At 38.8% G+C, this 18,934-nt stretch overlaps 2 protein-coding genes across 6 annotated transcripts in view; one reads left to right on the top strand and one right to left on the bottom strand.

The window, feature by feature from the left end:
- Positions 1 to 11,978, bottom strand: part of SLC26A1 (solute carrier family 26 member 1) — a 60,946-nt gene extending 48,968 nt beyond the window's left edge. The window contains exons 1-2 of one of the 4 annotated variants that reach the window (XM_063458715.1): positions 11,768 to 11,978; positions 4,140 to 4,298 (exon numbers count right to left, since the gene is read on the bottom strand). The gene's annotated coding sequence lies outside the window, so the exon portion shown is untranslated. Of the gene's footprint in view, positions 1 to 4,139; positions 4,299 to 5,639; positions 5,806 to 11,767 lie in introns of those variants that run through there. The other 3 variants (XM_063458716.1, XM_063458718.1, XM_063458717.1) reach the window with 3 other exon arrangements.
- The window catches only part of IDUA (alpha-L-iduronidase), a 140,074-nt gene that overhangs the window by 53,066 nt on the left and 68,074 nt on the right, over positions 1 to 18,934 (top strand). The window lies entirely within an intron of this gene.

Raw genomic sequence — 18,934 nt, 5'->3', positions numbered from 1 at the left:
TGGGCCAAGTAATTGCATTCTAGTACAAAGCGGCAGAATTAATTATATAATGTATTAAGTTAATTAAGGTGGGTTTGCAGTGCGTGTGCATACACTACATCCATCCCCATAATCAGTAACTGGCATTAGCATTTGTTGCACTATCTGTTTCCTTAATGTAGGGCTTAGGCAGGATTTGTTTCTGTACAGGGCACCTAGTTTTGGGTAAAGTTTTAAAGAGATTTTTTCAATGTGAAGGCCAAAGGCTAGATTGGGGTCTAGCAACATACCTAGATATTTAAAAGAGCAGACTGCTGTCAGAGTGCTATTTGAATTTGTTCTGATACACAATTGTTGATTTTGTAGTTTACGTAATTTAGGTACACTTCCAAAGATCATTGTAACGGTTTTGTCAGTGTTTAGGAAGAGTTTGTTATCCGATATCCACTTTTCTACCTCAAATCTTCATTCAATCTAAAATATTTTAAGAGATCTATGGCAATATACCTCAGCACAGAATGCACCTGTCATGGTTGAATATATTACCTGTTATGTATTACATTTATATATGTGTGTGTATGTATATGTATATGTATATATATATATATATATATATATATATACATATATATACCGTATATACTCGAGTATAAGCCGAGTTTTTCAGCACATTTTTTGTGCTGAAAAACCCCAACTCGGCTTATACTCGAGTCAATAGTCTGTATTATGGCAATTTGCATTGCCATAATACAGACTGGGGCTGTCAGAGAGTTTACTTACCTCTCCTGCAGCTCCTGTCAGCTCTCTCCTCCTCCGCGCCGTCCGTTCAGCACCTCGCGAGACTTACACTGTGAGCTGGCAGAAGAGCTGACAGGAGCTGCAGGAGAGGTAAGTAAACTCTCTGCAGCCCCCACAGCCCCCCACTGAACTACCAATGCTGGACCACCAGGGAAGGAGAGCCCCCCTTCCTGCCATGTATCAAGCAGGGAGGGGGGACGAAAAAATATTATAATACAATTTTAAAAAATAATAAAATATGAAATTAAATAAAAAAATAAGGAAGAAATAATAATAATAAAAAATATTAACATAATTAAAAAAATAATAATAAAATTGCCCACCCCCCACCAAGGCTCTGCATCACACACACACACACACACACACACACACACACACACACACACCACATTCATACACACACCCTGCATTCATACACACACACTGCATTCATACACACACACACTGCACTCATACACACACACTGCACTCATACACACACACTGCACTCATACACACACACACTGCACTCATACACACACACTGCACTCATATACACACACACTGCACTCATACACACACACTGCACTCATACACACACTGCACTCAAACACACACTGCACTCATACACACACTGCACTCATACACACACTGCACACATACACACACTGCACACATACACATACTGCACTCATACACACTGCACACATACACACACTGCATTCATACACACACACTGCATTCATACACACACACTGCACTCATACACACACTGCACTCATACACACACACTGCACTCATACACACACTGCACTCATACACACACTGCACTCATTATACACACACTGCATTCATTATACACACACTGTAAATAAATATTCAATTAATATATTTTTTTTAGGATCTAATTTTATTTAGAAATTTACCAGTAGCTGCTGCATTTTCCACCCTAGTCTTATACTTGAGTCAATAAGTTTTCCCAGTTTTTTGGGGGTAAAATTAGGGGCCTCGGCTTATATTCGGGTCGGCTTATACTCGAGTATATACGGTATATATAATGAGACAATGCAATGTTTTGTGGACCCAGGACATACCTGAAAACAAGAGAAATCTCAATGTATTCATCCTGGCAAAATATTTTATAAATAAATAAATATGTACCCAGGATTACATTGTTTGCCTGAGAATAATACACGTAATTTTAGTTTGTGTTGGTCTAGGTCAAACTTTTTTATTTTAATTTTTTTGTGCGGCCCACTTAAACTTAAACCTGGTTTATTTGGCCTGTGTTAGCCGTTGAGGTTGACATGCCTGCTATACAGTACATTGATCAGGCAGCAAGGAAGAGGTTGAAAAATGTAAAAGCTGCTGCAGCTGACAAAAGGGTAAAAAAAAATTTGACCCTAAAAAAACAACGAATAGTACCAAGGTACTAATAACCCTAATCTGACTGATCACAGGGTTAAAGCTGTGATCAGCACTGAAAGGAATATATATGTTTATATCATATATTGTAGAACACTATTTAAAGTCTTTACACATTTAGCACAGTTTAGTCAATAATAAACTCAGCTCAAAGTGAGAAGCAGAGAGGAGCAGAGACAATGTCACAAATCTTTGGCTGATAAATTGTAACAGTGATCGTGGTGACAGGCTGCCGTCGCGATCACATGCTGCAGATTATCGCAATTACCTACAGGGGGGCTGCCTCGGATGCCAGGCATACACACAGACAGTGATCGGCAACATGGGTATGGAGGCGAACCAGATGAAGGACTAAAATGTTAGGGTGTGCTATGCCGCCCTAACGATGTTTAAGCCCCACCCACTGCACGATGGCATACTGAAGCAGTTATTTTGAAGATCTATGTATGCTCTTATGCATGCTGGATCATTTTCAGATTGTTTACATTTTTTTTTAACCTGTATAACTACACACTATGTTGGTACATTCCGTTATAAGATACATATTGATTCGTGTCGCTTTGGTGGTTTGCTTACTTGATTCTCAAAAGTCAAAAACATTGCTTGCTCTTTATTTTGGTTAATGTATGTTTGCTTATATATCAGATTAAAATGTTCTATAATTATTATTTATTTTCAACAGTATTAAAATATGACTGAGTCCAACTGCACTGAGTCCAACTGAGAAATATTTCATGACGTATGATAAAACAATTAAGTATACACGCCAGGCACCCAACAGATATATAGATACACTGTATAGGTGAGGTTACTGGTACTGGATGCTGTATTTAATTAGATTGGATTTTTTTTCTTCTAATTATCTTTGTAGGTAGTGGGCCAGCAAAAGTGCCAGTCAGCCTGGTGCAAAAACCCTTTTCTTTGTAAGGATGTAATACTGACATACCCCCAAATGCCTTGTCCTCCCCCCTGCTTTAATTAGAGGTACTCAATTAGTAAAATGTAATGAGTTATTCAAAGCCTTGCTTCTTTTTCTCAGTCACAATATCTATCTATCTATCTATCTATCTATCTATCTATCTATCTATCTATCTATCTATCTATCGTCTATCTATCTATCTATTATCTATCTATCTATCTATCTATCTATCTATCTATCTATCTGTCTGTCTGTCTGTCTATTATCTATCTGTCTATTATCTGTCTGTCTATCTGTCTGTCTGTCTGTCTGTCCTGTCTGTCTGTCTGTCTATCTATCTATCTATCTATATATCTGCCTATTATCTATCTATCTATCTATTATCTATCGTCTATCTATATCTCTATTATCTATCTATCTATCTGTCTGTCTATTATCTATCTATCTATCGTCTATCTATCTGTCTATCTAGCTATGTCTGTCTATTATCTATCTATCTGTCTATTATATATCTATCTGTCAATTATCTAACTATCTATCTATCTTTATGTCTATTATCTATCTATCTATGTCTGTCTATTATCTATCTATCTATCTATCTATGTCTGTCTATTATCTATCTATCTATCTATCTATCTATCTATATGTCTGTCTATTATATAACTATCTATCTATCTATCTATCTATCTATCTTAATAGAAAGTTCCGTGTAAGTAATTTAAATAAATACCATGTAATCATACATTCCAGGCTTTGGATAACTCATTAAGTTTTTATATATATATACATTATGGATCACTTTTTGAAATGTACACATGCAAAATAAAATGTTCACTAGTTAACCTAATTGGTTTTCTTAATTCATTCTAAGTAAAAACAAATAACCTAAAAACACACCATGCAACTTATTACAAGTAGAAAGATACTTTCATTTATCTTTCAGCATTTTTAGCATGTGGGATTTATCTTAACAGAATGTATAATCCTCACTTTTAAGATACAATAAAATATATCAAAGTATGTTTTCTCAAGGTCTTACCTACCCTGATGCCTGTCTGCTGTATCTGCTGTAGGGTGTTTTATTGCCGTTCGTTTTAGAAGAAAATATGCAACAAGAAGTGTAGGCTTCTTTAATAGTAACTCATTTGTGGGCAGGTCTTCCAACAAACACAGAATGGATTGACAAGTTTTCTGTCACCTGTAAATATTTTAAGGAAGTTACTTTACTATTGTCGTTCTGAGAATTTTCCCAGCAGGTTTACAATGGCATGTATATAAATGGTAGAATGTATATACATTAAATATGTTTAACTTGTAATGTTCATGTTAAATATATTAAAATACATCAGAAATGACACTGAAAAAAAGGAGTGAAAACGTGGTATGTTTTTGATTCTTGTTTATTTTTGTTGGTTAAATTTTATTTGCTTTGTTAGAACATTCCATAAGAGAACAGTGCAGGATAGAGTCCGACACATGCCTTCCCTTAGTTCCCAAGTAGAGTCCCATTTTCATATCCCAGGCTTTTCCTTCCAACTATCTTTGTGTTTTGTTTTATTTCGTTTTTTTAGTAGCTTTAGGGGCTACCGCTCCGGATGTGGGTTTCGTCAGCTCCGAACTCTTTTCAGGTGGAAAAATGCCAGCACTCTTTTCATTTTATATTTGGTAGGCGACTTTGGAGAAGAGTCGGCAGCCCCTACTAGTATATGCTGGCTAATCTTTATAAAGACAAGAGTCTAAGTAGTTATAGCTTTTCTCCCTACATTTCTCCCACCTCCAAATGCCAAGGCACAAGGATGAGGCCAAGCTTCTGGGAACAAATGTAAACACTTAATTTGAGAAAAGTTGGTCACATATCTGTTCTGTGCTAGTCTTAGTAGCACCTAGTCACATGGTTACTTAGTAATATCGACTGATAAAAGACTCAAGTCCAACCGTTAACATATCTGTATTAATATCTATGTAGTAGACACGGGGGTGAGGAGTTTAGGCTGTATAGTTGAAGGAGGTTGAAAGACATACTGTCACAGTAACTGAGAACCTTAAACACACAAACCTCCACTAACAACAATGTAGGACAAGGATAGCCCGTATTACCGGTCTTTAGAGTGGCTGGACTTAACAGATAAAATAGTCAGAGTAGAAGTCAAGGTCAAGAGTAGGAGAAAACAGGATTATCGGTAGACAAAAGTCAGGAGCACAGAAATCAGTAATATCAAAGAACAAGCCAAGGTCAAACCACAATACAGACAACTACAACAAGTGTGCTACTGGGTCAGCAAGAATCACAACATGGCAACTAGGCCTTGTCAGGATGCGTTTATATAAAAAAATATGTAGTGAAACAAATAAGTAATCAACAAAGTATACTTCTATGTAAACTTGTTAGTAAAGCATTCATTTTTAAAAGTATCACTTTTAAAAATGATTAACAAAACACATAGTGCAGAGCATCTGTACAGTAGATATTGAGGAATTAAAGCAAGAAACCTTAAGTATTAAACTCACAGGGTTCAAGTGGATTGTGTGCCATTCTCACTTTTACATCCCTGGAGGGATCAAGCTCCTTGTGATTGGTGGATCTACCAAGAACGTACCAGATATGATCACGAACTGCTGATATCTTACTGTGTAAAACTTTTATTTACTCGAGTAGAGATAAAATAAGTTAAAACAAGAAGTCCATTGCCAGTGGAGTCAATGTGCAAGGAAAAAACTTGAATGAGTCCTAAATCAATTCCAGCAATACGAAATTTCTCATCAGCGTTTGTCTTCCTGTTCGCAGTGTTGTGTCAGTTCCGCATGGCGGGTTTTGCTCTGCCCTTCGGAGATTTGTCAAATGCAATAAGCTTAGTCCGGTGGATAATTGGACAAGATCCATCAACATGGCAGCTTTGGAACGATCAGCTGCTGCAAAGTTACAATTAGAAATCGGATATACTGTGTTCGGAAAAGACTATTGCACTCATAATCTGTATAACTTTTCAATGTAAATAAAAAGTATCCCTCTAATTATAACTTCCTAGTGCCCAATGAGATGCTTCATTAGGTAAAAGAGTATATTGCACTTGGTATCTATCATATCATGGTCCAAAGAAAAATGTTATTTTAAGTAATAAATCACTCAATTTCCTATTGATTACTCTGCATGCAAAGTTCACTGTTCTCAGGTTTTCTTAAAAGACTGATTGCATAATAAAAGTCAACGATAATCCATAAAATAGCTTAGTATGTTCTGTTTCCATTGAGCTTCTTACTGCTGTGACATGGATTTTTATTTGTGCTCATTTATTGATTGTGATATTTGCGTTACACCTATACCAAGCTTTTACAAGTATTTTTCTGGAAGTGTCTAGTTATGTCTGTGTGAGAAGTTTGGAAGAAAAATTTGTGTGTTAAGGTAGTTGATCAACCAAAGTTTTCTGCCCCCAGTCTGCATTTTATGTAGTTGCACAGATAGAATACTGCTTAACTGAGAAACAGATCGGATATAAGGAATTCTTGATAAATGTCAACCGGAATTGTTGAATAGTTCTAACGAAGGCAGCTTCATATGGAACTCTTAAAGGAGCAGTATATTCTTATGAATATGAGAACTCTGAGAATGGTCAAAAGCTGAGAGGAACTCAGTAGTTTGCTCTTCTATAAATCCCCGCTCAGGTCTCAAAATAGTTTTTGCTCACTTGTGCCATTATACAGAGAACCAGTTTCAAATCACATCAGACTGATCCCAACCATAAGGGCAGTCCAGAACCGAAATGCTGGCACGAGTGATACTGCAACCTTGGATGATGGTTTCGGCCTTCTATGGGCCTTGTCAGTGAGGTGTAGCTGATACACCTCTAGGCACAGTGATACCCCTCTAGGCACAGTGAGCACAGAGTCCACATCTGGATTACGCTTTTAACTCTAGGAGAGCCATGTCAGTGAGAACTTGAAGAGAGCCAGGTCAGTGAGAACTCTGAGAATGGACAAAAGCTAAGAGGAACTCAGTAGCTTGTACTTCGGTAAGTCCCCACTCAGGCCTCAAAATATTTTTGCTCACTTGTGCCATTACAGAGAGAACTAGTTCCAACGCACATTAGACCTATCCCACCAATAAGGGCAGTTCAGAACTGAAATGCAGGCAAGGTCTCTGTGCACGAGACCTACAGCAACCCCAGACAATCATTTCAGTCTTCTTTGGGCCTCATCAGCTAGGTGTAGCTGATACCCCTCTAAGCACAGAGAGCAATGGTTCCATGTCTGGATTACCCTTTTAACTTTTTCTTAATCATCAACAAGGGCTTGCACATATGGGCACAAGTAGCAACCACTCTTTCAGACTTTCAAAGTGACAAAATGGTGCCTGGGCATATTCAGTGCAGCCTTATTGGATGAGATTGTTAGAAACCCTGACTCTAAATGCTGCAGCTTGCCGGGGACACATGATTTTAACAATTGATGTTTACAATTTTTCTTTAACATTTTTTACATTTCTCTATAACCATTACTGTTTAGCTATAAACACATGTATACATTCATATACATTTGCTTATTGATTTGCACAGTTGCTGGCACTCTAGCCAAGATATACCAATTTGTAAGAGATCCATGATAATATACTGTTTTATTTAAAGAAAGCAAGTGCACATGCATAATAGGACAGAATGGGGACACCTGTTCATTCTACAGAGGTATGTGTTTCTATGCATGCCTCATATAGCCCAAGTTCAACATACCTGACATGACCATATAATAGGCCAAGATCGGCATATACCAGGGCTCCTAGAGGCCACTATTGTTGCCCACAGGAATAGGTAACCAATGCGGCATCATCGTTTCATACCTCCCAACATTTGGAATGGACAAAGTGGGACACTTTAGTTTTAAGGGTGTGAGTGGGGGTGTAGCCAGGGAAGGGGCTCTTCTTAGAAAGTTTAGATAACTTTCTAATAACACTTAATGCAACTGAAATTTAATTTAGCACAAGAACAATGTATCATATTTAAGCAGATTGATTTCTAAATATATTTGTTGTAGTTTAAAGACACATTACTGTGAGCACTCTTATACACTCAGAAACACCAACAATATGGAGTTCCTAGAAAATAGGGACATTAGGATAGAAAAGAATGACAGAGAGATTTGGGCCCAAAATAGGGACAGTCCCTCCTGAAAAAGGGACACTTGGGAGGTATGTATTGGAGCATTAAACCTAATTCACCTGTTGACAGATATGTATCTACCCCCTACAATTTCTATTTTTTTTTTCTTCATGAAAATTGGTAAGCATAATTGTGGAGATCTATTTTGTCCCTTTAACTCAGCAACTGTTAAGGTTGCAATGCTTTGCATATAATAACATGTTTTATAATAATAACCGAACTGGTGCAAACAAAACAGTTCCTATCCCTCAACAAGATAGCAGTCTTAATAACCATGTCTACTTTTCTCTACAGACATAATAAGATTACAGTTTAAAATACTGCTGTGTACACTGCAAAGAGATTAGACTTGGATCAAAACACTGTATTTTAGAATTATTTGTATGAAAAGGCTGACACAATATAGGTAAAGTCTAATATTTCCTCATGGCGTAAAAGATGTGTTTTATCAGAAACATTAACAAGTGTTTGTACATAAAACGCAAGGTTGCATCATGTGCTATACAAATAAAGCATTGTTTTTTTCCTTTAGATAGTGCGCATGTTGATAGACGGGTGTATTAAATCTAATCTGCTAATAGCACAATGTGACAATGTGTGTGTCACTGACCTCTGGTTAAACTAAGGTGCGTGTTTATGAGGACTATGAGATACGGTGACCACTTATGGTTCAATTAACAGGGAGTTTCTTAAATTTGACCTGTCACTTTCGTTTGTTGGCATAGTGCCTTGATATAAGCATTTTAACATTAACCAGAAGCCTGTGCAACATTTAGTTTCAGAGTACATATAATAAATGGTTCAATCTGCCATAAATCCTCCTCCCTGCCTCCCCCCCTCCCCCCCCCCCCCCCCATTCTTTAAAGCCGATTCGCTCAATTCAAAGTTAAGGTTAATAGCTTAATGTAGCATTTATCAGGCAAGTAAATGAAACATAAGGTGATCACAAATGTAAGATGTGTATTTCTATTTTTATCAATTTATTTATTTAGATAACAGATCTACACATTTTTATTCTATTAAAATCTAAAAATGAGTATATACCACATTTACTGGAAAACACAGGTTTATTTATTGAAGTGAGAATTGTCTGGAGTTCAAAGTAAATTCAAAGTGAATTAAAAATTTTAGACCAATTAGCCAAACTGGAATGCATAGCTGACTTGACATGTTATTATATGCTATTTTGTCCTTAAATTTAAAATTTACTTTGAAATCAATTTGAATTTCTGGCAATTATCACTTTAGTAAATAGCCCTGCTGAACTTTTTTTCACTGTTGGCATATGACAGTGCATTCAAAGGGAATTTCACATTTAAAGGCCTGAAGTACCTGAAATGGAAGCATAGCTGACTTGGAGGACTTTTCCAGTTCAGCTATTGTGACCTTAAAAGTTGAAATTAATTTGAAATACCTTCTTAATGGAAGATATTTCTCATCTCATAGTCTGCATTAAACACCTTAAAGGGATACTTTCAGCAGAATACCATTACTTATTGAACAGATCATGAGTATTGTCACTGTATCAACAGACACTTTGCACATAAAAGCTCATAACTATGACATTGTGCAGATATTACTACAGCTATAATACTGCCCCTACTCCCTCTATACAGTGTCAAAGGTGTAAATTATACATTACCACCAAAATATACCCAACAAACCCATGATAGGTGTGGCATGACTGCTTTCAGATTTTGAGCAGGTCCGTTCATCATATCTAATGAGTGAAGCTGCAGCTAGGAGCTGAACTATATAATACATTACATATGCATCAAATATACATAAGTATTACATTCACATATTACAAATCGTATGTAAGCTTATTTAACATATATTTGAAGCTCATATAAACCACACACATTAACCACACTTTACAAATACTGGTAAGTTCATACACAGATTTCTATGCAAAATACTGTGAACACACTTTACTCATACATATGTAAAACACTTGCATCACACACTATATCCTCCTGAGATCCAGAAATCACGTAAAAAAGGAATTGGAAGATGATTTTTTTCCTCTGTTCCCAGGAGGATATATAGTATTCTCAAGGACACATTATGAACACACATCACCCATACATTATACAAACAAACACACACACACACATATAGATTATTTTCTTTTGTCCCTGGAATGTGATGAAAAAATGACAGCAATCCAAATCTGATTTAGGTCTCAATCTTCCAAATCGTATGGACTAAAGTTTGGCGGCTCAGTGTACTGCCATGTTCTGGACTAGATTAAGGCACGACCAAGCAGCCCTTGCTTTTGGCCGATTTTTGTTTTTTGTTTTTTTTAATATCGTTTCATAAAAAGAGAACTCTTTCCACCATAACTTATCATGCAGAAACATTAGTTGTTTTGGTGCATGTTGTATTTTGTAGTGGCTGGAGTGGATTAAAAATATATATATGATAAAAATAAATCATATATATTCTGGGTGGGCCAAAATTCAGAGTACGGTTTAAGGAGTCAATAATTTTCTTATTAATGAACCAATTTCAATGATATTACATATAATGAATGTGTAATGTATGGAGATTTGTTTGACTAGGTACGGAAGATGACAACCTTTAAATGAGCTCCATTTGCCTCCTCACTTTGGTTCTTTTGATTGCATTGTTCATAACATTAGTTAGTATTTGAGGCTCAAATTTATGCACGGATATTCTCCTTGAGCTGCTCAAGTGTACTCGGTTTATTCACGCACACCTGCTCCTTCAGATATCCACAGAGGAAGTTATCGGGAGCTGAAAGATTTGGCAATCATGGCGGCCAATTAATCTGGGAATTTCTTGAAATTATCCACTTGCCGAACACTTGTCTCAAGAGGTTCATTGTTGCCCTGGCTCTATGGGCAGTAGGCCCATCCTGTTGTTCAGAACAATTTTCTCCTACAGGGTGTAAAACATTTTCATTCATATCCTGGTATCTCACACCAATAAAATTCCACTATTTTCACTCATTGTTCCTTTATGAAACTACCCATGAGCAAACGTCCAAGACTCAATTATAATATGTACCTGCAGCAAAAAAAAAAATGAACTACTAACAAATGATTTACCTGTCAAATCTTACTCTGAATTATGGCCCATCCTGTGTAAATATATAGTACATTCAAAAAATATTCAGGCCCCTTGAATTTTATTACAATTTTTATGTTGCCGTTTTATGCTGCTGTATATATCATGGTCCGCCACAAATTACAGTATTGAAAAAAGTATTTGCTCTGAATAGTTTATACTCAAAATTGTTCTTTTGTCCTTATTTCATTTCACATTTTGTTTATATGCAAAACATCCCTATAACCAACACACAGTTCATGATTTTTCCTTTATTCAATAGCAAAAATTGAGTTTTATTTTAAAAAATAAGAGTTGCATATACATTTATTTCCCCTTGCATGCTCAAAATATGAAAAACGAAAATATCACCAAGTATGAAATCTGATCAAGAGATGCCATGTTACTTAAAACATTTGAATGTCAAATAAACACGGAACACACTTACCTTAATTTGCAAATTTGGTTTGCCACAATTATTGAAGAGGTTTTGTTAGAGGCAAGTCCTTGTCGTTGTGGGCTCTACCTAGATGTTCTTTCGCTAAAAGAAACCTGCAAAGTTTTTGCAGAAATTGTGCAATAAACTTTTAAGTTGTCCAAAGTGCACAGGCTGATTTACTACGTACTTTCTGATTGCTCGCATAACAGGAAGACATGCATAAAAATGTACAATGTCCCAAGAAGCTGAGTTTAAATACGGTGAGAGATTGTATATTAACTGTTCATGGGATGGAAATTGTGCTGAGACATACTCATAACTCAAGTGAACTTTGAAACTAGTACATAGAAGATTTTGGATTTGTTGTCTTGAAAACAGCAGTCATGCAGCCCTGACGTAAAATATCAGACATTTCTGTTATGTATTTTTTTGAGTTTGTGTAAGAGGAATTCGATTGACCCTTATTGATTTAACCTATTCAGTAGGCGAAGCAGCAAAGTATCATGCATTAGACTTGCGCAAAGTGGAAAAATTTGATTTGGCCTATCCACGTTGTCCTACAATTAAACATTTTTCTGGATAGACGAATTTCATGCACGTGTTGGTTCAGCTTGTCAGAATTTCATCCTCCAAAAAAGATTCTGTAAAACAAATCAATGAACCAGAAGGGTGCAAAAATGGACAAATTCATGTTCTGCAAAATATATACATAATTTAAATATTGTATTGTTTTTATTTTTGGCATTATACCAATAGGCTCATTTCCCATCACATGGTTCAGGGACGGATGTAGTTTTATCACCGGGGCCCATTCATATATGCAAAACTGTCATAGAAAACAAAATGCTTAATCAATATTCTTTGTTAGGGATTTATTTTTTTTATTTAACAGTTCTCATATAGTGTTCTTATCCATCGAGCTATACAATTTATGCAACAATATCACTGGTACATACACAAACAGGCATTTTAGACACATTGGAAGAAAAACCTGTTCCTTAGCTTACAATCTAGAGAGGAATTGTACTGAGACAACAGGTTGTGGGGAGTAAATGCAATTATAAAGTAACAGAAATGTCGAGATGGCCCGTTGGTCATTGACCTACAGAAGAGGGAAGGTGGTTTTGAAAATAGAGGTTTTTATTGCAGAAAAGATTGATCCAGTTGGAACTTATGCCTGGAATAAATTTGCATGTGTATGAAACAGTTGTATCCAAGGGACAGAAAGAAGCCTGGGTGATGGCCACACCGAGGAAGATCAGGGAATATGGAAGGGTAATATGGACAGATATGTTGAGCTGTGAGGGACGAGAAAGGATTTGCATTATGGAGTCACTAGGAAGCCTTCAGAAGTTTGCAGAAAGATGAAAGAAAGGTGGCAGGTTCGATGCGAGGAGGGTACTTGTTCCCGTGGAAGGGGGCTGAGAGGGAAAATTAGTTGTGAAGGTGCGCATGGATGTAGGGGTTGGGTAAGAGAGAAAGAGTTGAGGGAGCAAAGAGGACAGTTTGCAGTGTAGCGAGAGATGAGTGAGGAGAGGTTGGAAGGGACAAGGTTATGAAGGAATTTGAGCATGAGGCTAAGGGATTTTAAGTGAGGCTGCTAGTGTAATGGAAGCCAGTTGAATGTTTTGAGGGATTGGGCATGAGTAGAATGGAGCATGTTAAGGTGTATGCAGGCAGCAGCTTTTTGGATTTGTTGAAGAGGAGTAATGTAGTGTTGAGGAAGACCAAGTAGAGTTACAGTGTTTTGCAGAACAGAATGTCAACAGGGGCAGGTTTTCTGAATATTAAATACTTGAAAATGACATACAAAAGTGAGAGTGGCTATGTGTTTTTCAAAGAGTAATGGGGAGACAAAGATAACCCTGAGGTTACAAGCTAGAAATAGTGAGAAGGGGAACGTGGAGAGTGGGTTTTGGAATGGGAAATGTAGTGAATGGTGCAGAGAAGAAGAGCACTTCAGTTTTTTTATGGGTTATTTTGAAGAAGATGTGGTGACAACCATTTGGCAATGTCAGAGAGCTATGAAGAGATGTGAGATTAAAGATCAGATGCAAAGAGAAAAAGAAGACCTGTCATCTGCCAAGAATTAAAGCCACACCAGGAGATGAGGTCAGACAAAGGGGACATATAGAGTCAAAAGTGTCAAAGGTAGCAGTAAAATAATGAATGGTGAGGGCGGACGAGAGTTTAGAGTGGTGCTCTAAAGTTATAGAATAAGAGGAATGCTGTTTACGTCGAGTGGGCAGACTGGGAATCAGATTGGGTGGCTGAGGGGATAGAATGAGAGTGAATGAAGGCAGATTCCTTCAATGGGAAGCACTCACATGCTGCAGCATTGAGAATATTTGCATGTAACATGACTGCACTAGATAATTGTACGTTTCCTAGATCTCAGTTTGTATATGCAAAATTATAACATATCTTTCTTTTTATGGATAAGCAGAGCAAGCTTACTTCTACCTGCGTAGGAACCTATGAGAGAAAGTGACATCAGAGAAAGATATTAGAAGAAAGAGAGATATAGTAGTGGTTACTGGTACTAATGACTTAGAATTCAAAGAAGCATTACTTGCAGAATACAGTATAATGCTTCCTCTTGTTTAGATATGGATTGTAATGTTTCATCATCCATTTGTTAGCAGGGGTGAAGAATATTGATTTAACCTGCATAAAACCAATCTATACAAGTTAATAATATGCCCAAGATAGATAACATTTGAATAGGAGATTTTTGAATGCATTGGAAAGATTTGAAGCTAAAACTGCCCAAACTATCGAAAGTGATTATCTGGCTACAAAAAATGGGCATATAATGTGATAAACTACACAATAAAGAATACAGAATAGATTTCTCATGGGGCTCTTTCTAACTTCCTGGGAGTCTGGCCCGTATTTGAAGGGCAGTGTATTAGGTGAATACTCTGTGTTCTAGCGAGTCAGGCTACGTGCAAAGTGTCTCAAAGTAGACGAGAGGTCAATAAAGTAGATGTTGTTGGGATATAGATTGCAAATATGCCTGAAGATGCTGATAACATTAAATAGACATGAATTTTTGAGATGATGAACCCATAAGGGTCTGTGTCACTGCAAGCTTAGGACATCAGTGAGGTGGCGTACCTAAGGAAGGAAGACTGGTGTTAGAAGTCTAAGGATTCTCGGGTCTAGTCCTGGAAAAAAGGACAGGTAATGAGTCAGCGGCAGGACAGGTGATGGAAATGAAGAAAGTCCCATCCACTAGGCCACTCCATGTCAAGTGTTGCTCTTAGGAACAGTTGTGTGACCGCAGAGGCTCTACTGACCTTCATATCCATCCAAACCAGTGACTCCCCGTTTGCACCTCCTTAATACCTTAAAATGACAAAGAGCACTGTGATTGGTGGGCTTGGAATCTAACCAATCAGAGTGCTCTGTGTCATTTTACACAGCGTGGGAAAATTCCAAAGAACCTTCCCACGCTGTGTAAAAGGACACAGAACACTCTGGTTAGATTCCAAGCCCACCAATCAGAGTTCTCTTTGTCATTTTACACAGCGTGGAAAAGTTCTTTGGAATTTTACCACGCTGTGTAAAATGACACAGAGCACTCTGATTGGTTAGATTCCAAGCCCACCAATCAGAGTGTTCTGTGTCATTTTACACAGCGTGGGAAAGTTCTTTGGAATTTTCCCACGCTGTGTAAAATGACAAAGAGCACTCTGATTGGTGGGCTTGGAATCTAACCAATCAGAGTGTTCTGTGTCATTTTACACAGCGTGGGTAAATTCCAAAGAACTTTCCCACGCTGTGTAAAATGACACAGAACACTCTGATTGGTTAGATTCCAAGCCCACCAATCCGAGTTCTCTTTGTCATTTTACACAGCGTGCGTAAATTCCAAAGAACTTTACCACGCTGTGTAAAATGACACAGAACACTCTGATTGGTTAGATTCCAAGCCCACCAATCAGAGTAAATAGTAAGTTGAATTTTTCTTTACAGGTTAGTTATTTTATTCCACCTTCACTATTTTTTAGGGTGAGGGGGGTAGGTAGGGGATAACTTTTTTTGGGGTGGGGGGGGTGGGTGACTAGGGGCTTGGGGACCCCTAGTCACCTTTGATTGGGGGGGAAATTTTTATTTAGGGCCCCCACCCACCACTAAGGGGTGAGGGCTGGGGGGGGACAGTAGGTCCCCCCCTTATTGTTTTTTTAGGGCCCCCACCCACCGCTCAGGGGTGGGGGCTAGAGGGGAGGACAGTAGGTCCCCGCCCTCATTATTTTATGACCCCCACCCACCGCGCAGGTCCCCCCCTCATTATTTTTATGGCTCCCACCCACCACGCAGGGGTGGGGACGGGGGGAGGACAGTAGGTCCTCCCCCCATTGTGATTTATGGCCCCCACCCACCGTGCAGGGGTGGGGTCCGGGGGGAGGACAGTAGGTCTCTCCCCTCATTATTTTTATGGCCCCCATCCACCAGGCAGGGGTGGGGGCGGGGGGAGGACAGTAGGTCCTCCCCCCACTGTGATTTATGGCCCCCACCCACCGTGCAGGGGTGGGGGCCGGGGGGGAGGACAGTAGGTCCCCACTCATTATTTTTATGGCGGTAGGTGGGGGCGGTGGGAGGACAGTAGGTCCTCCCCCATTGTGATTTATGGCCCCCACCCACCGCGCAGGGGTGGGGGTTGGGGGGGGAGGACAGTAGGTCCCTCCCTCATTATTTTTACGGCCCCCACCCACCGCGCAGGGGTGGGGGCGGGGAGAGGACAGTAGGTCCTCCCCCATTGTGATTTATGGCCCCCACCCACCGTGCAGAGGTGGGGGCCGGGGGGAGGACAGTAGGTCCCCCCCCTCATTATTTTTATGGCCCCCACCCTCCACGCAGGAGGAACAGTCCCTATTCTGCTCTGTGTCAGTGTGTATCAGGGATCCTTAGGATAGGTGTCAATCCATATCTGCCACGTGACCCTATGTAGGGGGAACAGTCCCTATTCTGCTCTGTGTCACTGTCTGCGGGGAGTATCTGCAGTAACACAGAGTGTCTGGAGTGAGTATCTGCAGTAATACAGAGTGTCTGGAGTGAGTATCTGCAGTAATACAGAGTGTCTGGAGGGAGTATCTGCAGTAACACAGTGTCTGGAGGGAGTATCTGCAGTAACACAGGATGTCTGGAGGGAGTATCTGCAGTAACACAGGATGTCTGGAGGGAGTATCTGCAGTAACACAGAGTGTCTGGGGGGAGTATCTGCAGTAACACAGAGTGTCTGGAGGGAGTATTTGCAGTAACACAGGGTGTCTGGAGGGAGTATGTGCATTAACGCAGAGTGTCTGGAGGGAGTATCTGCAGTAACACAGAGTGTCTCGAGGGGGTATCTGCAGTAACACAGAGTGTTTGGAGGGAGTATCTGCAGTAACACAGGGTGTCTGTGGTGAGTATCTGCAGTAATACTGGGTGTCTGGGGGGAGTATCTGCTTGTAACATTTATATGCACTGAAAAAAAATAAAAAAAAAAATAATAAATTGAAAAAAATTAAATAAAATGGTTGCAGCTTCCGAATGAATCTAAAATGGATGCTGTCCAGTAGGTGGGAGGGTCTGCTAGGGAGGGTGTGCTGCTGATTGGCTGGAATGTGTCTGCTGACTGTGAGGTACAGGGTCAAAGTTTACTCAATGATAAAGAATAGGGGGCGGACCGAACATCGCATGTGCTCGCCCGCGGTGGTGGACGCGAACATGCTATGTTCGCCAGGAACTATTCACCGGTGAACCATTCGGGACATCACTATTTACATACTATTATTTTTATCATGTCATATAATTTAATTTAAAAATAATAATAAAATGTGGTGAAAAAAAAAAAGTTTTTTTGACTTCTACTTAAAAAATCTTTTGCTGATCTACAAAATCAAATGAAACAAACTGCTACATTTTGTCCTGAGTTTAAAAACACCCAATGTTTGTGTTTTTTTGCTTTTATTTGCAAATACAAGTTTTCAAAAGTATCAATAGTGACATTGTAACACTGTTATGTCATAAATCTCCAAAAAAAAAAACACCCCACATGTATAGATTTTTCTTAAACTAGATAACCCAGGGTATTCATCTTAGAATATTTTGATACTTTCTATGCAGCCATTTTACCACAAACCTTTGCCAAACTTTGCATAGGTAGTTTATTTTTCTTTAATTTTTTTCATATACATTGCAATTCAGGTATAAATTCACAGATTCTGTTAGGTGTCACTGCCAAACAACATCCCAATATGTGTTCAGCAACATCTCCCGAGTACAGGGATACCCCCCATGTATAGGTGTGTCGGGTTGTTGGGGGGCTAAAAGGCCACATTTGGCAGGTGCGCATATCAGTTGCCCAGCTTGGAATTTTGACATGTAGTCAATCTGCACGCATGTCCTATTTGGGACATTTTTGAAGCCGGCCAATGTATTTTACCCATATCAAACCATATATTTTTGAAAAGTAGACACCCTAGGGTATTTCACATGGTGGTATTTTAACACTTTCCATGCACTAATTCTACCACCAGGCTTTGTCAAACATTGAGGTAGTAATTTTTTTTTCAGTTTTTTTCACACACATTGTACTTTAGGCATGAATTAACAGATCCTGGTATGTGTCACTGCCAAACAATACCCCAATATGTGTTCAGCAAGATCTCCTGAGTACAGTGATACCACACATGCATAGGCCTGTCGGGTTCTTTGGGGGCTAAAAGGCTACATTTGGCAGGTGCGCTTATCAGTTTCCCAACTTGGAATTTTGACATGTAATCAACCTTCGCCCATGTCCCATTTGAGCCAATGTATTTTACCCCCATCAAACCATATATTTTTGAAAAGTAGACAACCCAGGGTATTTTAAATGGTGGTATTTTAACACTTTTCATGCACTGAATTCTACCACCAGCCTTTATCAAACTTTTGGGTAGTAATCTTTTTTTTGTTTCTTTGTCACACACATTGTACTTTAGGCATGAATTAACAGATCCTGTTATGTGTCACTGCCAAACAACACCCCAATATGTTCAGCAACATCCCCCGAGTACTGGGATACACCCCATGTATAGGGTTGCTGGGTAATTTGGGGGCCAAAAGGCAACAATCAGAACTTGTACATGTCAGTTTTTCAACTTGATATATAGGTATGCTTGGTGTATCTTCAGTTTGACATTTTTT

This window comes from Pelobates fuscus, chromosome 6 (assembly GCF_036172605.1).
Source record: "Pelobates fuscus isolate aPelFus1 chromosome 6, aPelFus1.pri, whole genome shotgun sequence".
NCBI classification, from domain to species: domain Eukaryota; kingdom Metazoa; phylum Chordata; class Amphibia; order Anura; family Pelobatidae; genus Pelobates; species Pelobates fuscus.
Note: the sequence above shows the minus strand (reverse complement) of the source record. Positions and strands in the feature narration are given on the sequence as shown.